A 6,000-nucleotide genomic window follows, 5' to 3' on the forward strand; every position below is an offset into this window, starting at 1 on the left:
TCAGCCTTATTTCACCCAGTGTCTTTTTGGGTTAAGCAATGATTATTGCCCTCCGAGTCTTCTCTTTATACTACAAGAGTGTGTTACATTTCTTTCTGTGCCTTTCTTTAGTGGGAGACAGCCTACTTAGACAGCTGCTAGGAAAAAGTCTGAAATAATTCGTCCTCAGTACAAAAGGCCTATTAGTGAACGAAGTACTATGGTAAAAAGCATCACTTTAATTCGAAAGAACAGAGTCCAGCTGTCAACCTACAGCTGCTGCCATTTCTCACATCCAGAAAGTGAGACTCAGGAGGTCATTTGGTAGAAAACGACTTTGTCAATATCATGCTTAATACCACCACCATGGCCGAGTTCGACTCTCTTATTCTAAAGTACAAATGGACTTCGTAAAAATGCTCAGGCGGATGGAGGTTCACATTTTTCAGGACTTTAATGGAATTCATGAACTTACTCTTCTCAAAGTAATAAGAGCACTTGACCTCAATGGACTAGCCATTTAGAAAAATATATGCAGGCTCCCCAGCTCTGCAAACAGTAATGGGAAGAAATGGGGTAAATTAAGGGATTTAGCTTGGTGTGTTCAAATGACTGAAACGATGTTGCTCAATTTTATGTCACTCACATAATGAGTAGGGAAATCGCTTAAAATGGCTCCCTGAATTTTTCTGGATATGAACAATATAAGGGTCTTTGCCTCCATAGACTTGAGAAGTGGTTGGGTTAATCAAAATACATTTATTAATTGCTGACCTCATGCCCCGCATCATGGGTGACTCTGAGACAAAAAGCAACTTTGAAATCCTAGTCCGTTTACCTAGTAAGTGTTTTACCAAGTATATTACTTTCCTAGAATGGAAGTAACAAATCAGCACAAACTGGAAGGCTTAAAAAAACAGAAATGTATTTGTTCAGAGCTCAGAAGATCAGAAGTCCTAGATCAAGGTGTAGCAGGATTGGTTCCTTCAGGAGGCTCTGAGGAAGAAGCTGTCCATGCCTCTCTCTTAGCTTCTGGTGTCTGCTGGCAGTCCTTGGTGTTCTCTGGGTTGCAGATGCATCACTCCAGTCTCTGCCTCCATCTTCACGTTGCCTTCTTCTCTTTATGTCTTTGTGTCCTCTCCTCTTATAAGGACACCAGTCATTTGGGCCCACCCTAAATCCAGGATGAAATCAACTTGGGATCTTTAACTAATTATGGTAGCAAATATCCTATTTCCAAATAAGGTCCCATTCTGATGTTCCAGGTAGATAGAAATTTTGAGCGGACGCTAATCAACCCACTAAAACAACTAAATATGCAAGAAACAACCTCAACAACACTTCCTAAAACACAGCCTCGGGGCCAGTGGTAGTCCATAAAAATGCTCTGTACATTTGCCCTTCACTGTTGTGTGAGCTGCTTGTGTTCATGGGAAGAACACATAATGATATCACCTCTGTCATCTGTACCAATGCCAAGCTCAAGCCCAGGGTAGCTGAGAAGGAGACTGGATCATCCATATGCTTAATGAGAGCATCAGGTCTAATTATGATGCCCTATAAGCCACCAGAGATCTAAGTGTTCCAGGACACTGATTCCCATACATCTCCAAACCTAATGAATCACACAGTTCTCTGAATCTGCAACCCACTGGTATTAATGGTCAGCCATTAGCAATATCCTATACCTCAGCCTTTTCTCTGTATGACCCTTCACCTTCTTGATTCAATGGAAACTCATTGCCTAAGGATTCTTATTCCCCTATAAACTACTCATGTGGTGCTTTTTTTTTTTCCTTGTACACGGCATGTGCCATGTGGCCTGAGGATGGGTTTGATTGCTGCTTGAACACAATGTCTCCTCTCTTCTTCAAAATCCCTAAACACCTCATCAAAATCCATCACCTGCTACCTTTCCTAGTTGTGGTCATCTACCAGGATGTAGACATTTACATCCTCACTGAGGTTTTTATTCCCTGGTTCCTAGTCTTTTTGTCTAACACTGTTCCTGGTGATCTCAACATTCATATACATCATCCACCTAACATCCTAGCATCTCACTACCTTCACCTTACTTCCAGAGATCTTTCCCCCAGCCTCACCACAGCTACTCTTCTGAGTGTAGTACAGTGGAAATGAAACGTGAGCCACAAATACAAGCCATGTGTGTAATTTTCAGTATTATAATAGCTGCATGTAAAAATAAAGAGAAACAGGTAAAACCTACTTTTAGTGGAGTATTTTATTTGACTCAATATATCCAAAATATTATTTAGACATGTAATAAATATGAGTATTAATGACGCACTTTAAATTTTTGTAGCAAGTCTTTGAAACTTAATGTGTGTCTTACATTTGCAGCATATCTCAGTTTGAACTAGCCATGTTTCAGTTCTCAAGAGCCACATGAAGCTGGTAGTCACAATATTGTGTAGAGAATGGTCATACACTAGGTCTTGTTATAACTGTTAAGTGAACACCATCATCATCCTGACTTGAAGGGGTTGTATCTGCACTTACCTCCTGACTTCCTCACTTGTTAACCCTAGAACTCCCAGCCGAAGAATTTTTATACTCAATAAAGACCTCCCTTATCTTTCTAATGTCCATACTTTTTCTATTCTTTCCACTCTATCTACTTAATCTATAGAGCATTCTATAGATATATACAGCTATATATACCATTCTAGCTATTCCTTTTTTATCTATATTCTGTCTATTCTAACAACTCTTTTACAAATAGCCTGTCCCTTGCCCCTTTCCTTTGCACTTGACCAGTAAAACGCTATCTCTAGTTAGACTCAACTCTTGACCTATTTGCTGTATGCCTGCACCAGAACAGCTGACTGTGGCTAGAGAAAACATATGACCACAAGAATCTCAAGTGGGAACTCAGAATTGCCTTGAAATATACTGCATTTACCCATTCAATGACTTCTCCCATTCTCTGAGACAGCTGTTGACATGTTCTCCTCTCTTCTTAAACTGATTATCTAACTCTTCATTTTAGTTAGAAAATAGAAGCAATCAGAGGAGAACAGCCTCATTTTGCTACAGCAAGTCTATCAGTCTAATGGCATCTAAGTCCTGCTACTCTGCTGGTTCTCCTGTTGACAGGATGGAGACAGCCTGCTCCTCTCTCAGGCCAACCTCTCTTCCTGTGCTTGGATCCTGTTCTGTCTCACTGACTCAAGGACTTTGCCTCTGCAACTATTGCCTCTCTCTTTCCTGCATTATAACAGTTGCTACCTCTCCACTGGATCCATCTCAGCCACATACAGAAAGGCTACAATGAATCACAAGTTAAAGCAAAAATTCTTCATAGACCTCAGAATCTCCTCCAGCAACTGTCTCACTTCTCTGCTTACCTTTTAAGCAAAATTACTTTAGGGAATTGTCTGCATTTGTCACCACTCATTCTTTGCTTCTAATTTCCTGTTTAATCTCCTCTATTTAGGCTTTTGTCCCATATTCACTCACCATACCCACCGGAAATTCACTTGTTAAAGTCACCAAATGATTTCCATCTTGCCAGAGCCAATGCAAAATTCCAGATCCTCATTTTACTCAAACATTTGGCACCTTTGACACTGCCACTGTACCCCTTCTTGAGACACTTTCTTTATTCGCCTTCTGTGATTCAACTTTCTCCTTGTTTTCTCCTTATCTCCTCACTGACTGCTTCCTTTTCACTCTCTTAATGGATCCATTATTTCTTTTTATCCCTCTTAATTTTGGAGTGCCCTATGGCTTAGTTCTCAAAACTCTTCTCTGTAGCTGACCCCATTAAATCTCTTGAATACCCGTACGTGGTGATGTTCTTAAAACTTGTTGCTCTCTCTGAGCTCTCTCTTGAGCTCCAGACTGCTAAGTCCAACCCCCCATCAACATCTTCTCCTTGAGGTCTGAAACGTATCTCAAACATAACCTTTTCCGCTCAAACTTTTGATTCTGTCTTCCCCAAACCATTCTTCCTTCAATGATTCATGGAAAAAAAGACAACCCCCTATAATTTGACTTATGATTCCTTATTTTCCCTCAGATTTCATTTCTAATCCTTCAGCAAAGCATGTGTGTCTTCCTCTAAAATATGTGTGAGTCCAGTCCAATTCCTATCATTTCCCCCTTTAGCTCTCTGGCCTAAGTCACCATGGTTTTCCTGCTCTATTCCCATAACTCCCACAGGGTGAACCTTTGAAATGTAGGTTAGATTTCTTCCAACCCAATCCATGTCTTTCTATCACACATAAAATAAAATCCCAACACTATAATATGGGCTGTATTTACAACCCACCCGTGTCACTGACCTCATCACTTACTATTTTTGTCCTTTGCTTATTCCAGTCCATCCACACTGATTTTCTTGCTGATATTTGCATGTACCAAGGTTATTTCTGGATCAGGGATTTATACTTTCTAGTCCTTCTCACTTGTTCTCAAAGAGTTTTTTAGGTCTCCTCTCCAGTGTTACCTTCCTGACCACCATAGCTAACAAGTAAACAAACGGCCACCCCCAACATTGATCTTTTTCTTTTAGTCTTGATTTATTTTGACTTGTAGCACTTATTGGCACCCAAGGTTACATTCTATATTTATTTGTTTGCTTGTTTATGTTCAGTAGCCTCTTCTAAAATTTTAGTTAGATACATGTATGGACTTAATCTGTTTTGTTTATTGATATATCCTTAGGAACTAGAATGAGACCTCAATGCTTGGAAAATAATGGATGCTCAGTAAGTAATTACAGAATAAACGAATGACTCTAAGACATATTTTTCTCATAACAGTCCTTTATACCATAAATTATCACTGTAAAGTTTTACACAATTTATATGTCAAATCATATTTGACAGAATTACAATTCTATAAGTCGGAAGCTTGTAATCATAAGGTTAGCAAGTAAGATAGGCATCACTCTTTGCTTCAACTCAATCTAAAATTCTGTATTCTACTCATTAGTGCTTTTAATGTGACAGCGCCCATGTTTTAGTTTCTGACCTGAAAGAACAATGGATCAGTGATAGTGATATTCCCTATTTTTTAGACAATAAAGTTACATTCTTGGTTGTGTTATTTGACCTCATCCAAAAGGAAAAATTACACCAACAGGGGAAAATTTAGTTGCAGGAAAAATTGTTCAATGGCAAAGGAATGGCAAACTGTGTTGCTGTTTCTAGTTTTTGTTTTGTTTTGTTTTTTAGATGGAGTTTCACTCTTGTTGCCCAGGCTGGAGTATAACGGCGCGATGTTGGCTCACAGCAACCTCCTCCTCCCAGGTTCAAGTGATTCTTCTACCTTAGCCTCCTGAGTAGCTGGGATTATAGGCATGTGCCACCACACCCCCTAAATTTTTTGTGTGTTTTTAGTAGAGACAGGGTTTCTCCATGTTGGTCACTTTCTCGTTTTTATATTTGAGACAGACACACTGAAATATTTCAGTGTGAAGTTACATGATTGCCTAAGATTTGCTTTAAAAAATCTGGAGCTCTGGGGTGATCGTAGTGGTTATGGATGAAACAAAATTGCTGAAACAAAACATGTATCAAATTATTTTCCCTACTTTTGTGTATGTTTGGAAGTTTCCACACTAAAAATGTGTAAATAGCAACAGCAAAAATATCTAGGAGTCAAACCAAGTTTTTTTTTTTAAAAAAAAACTCCAAAATAACAAAAAACAAACTTCTCTTACCTTGTATGCACTGTTTTCCAGAAAGGGCCTTAGACCCTGTTTGAGGTCTAACTGTCCCTCCTGCTCAGACATAATTTTGGCACCATCACTGTGTGGCCTCGGAAATGATCACCACTGGATCCTGAAAAGTCTGACCTGCAGGTGTTTGCAGCCAACCTTCTGAGTCTGTCTCTGCGTTTGTTGTTGTTGGTAGTGATGGTTTGTTTGTTTGTTTTTTGAGACAGGGTCTTGCTCTATTGCCCAGGCTGGAGAGCAGTGGTGCCATCATAGCTCACTGCAGCCTTGAACTCCTGGGCTCTAGCCATCTTCCCACTTCAGCCTCCTGAGTAGCT

Source organism: Chlorocebus sabaeus, chromosome 4, assembly GCF_047675955.1.
Source record: "Chlorocebus sabaeus isolate Y175 chromosome 4, mChlSab1.0.hap1, whole genome shotgun sequence".
NCBI lineage: Eukaryota > Metazoa > Chordata > Mammalia > Primates > Cercopithecidae > Chlorocebus > Chlorocebus sabaeus.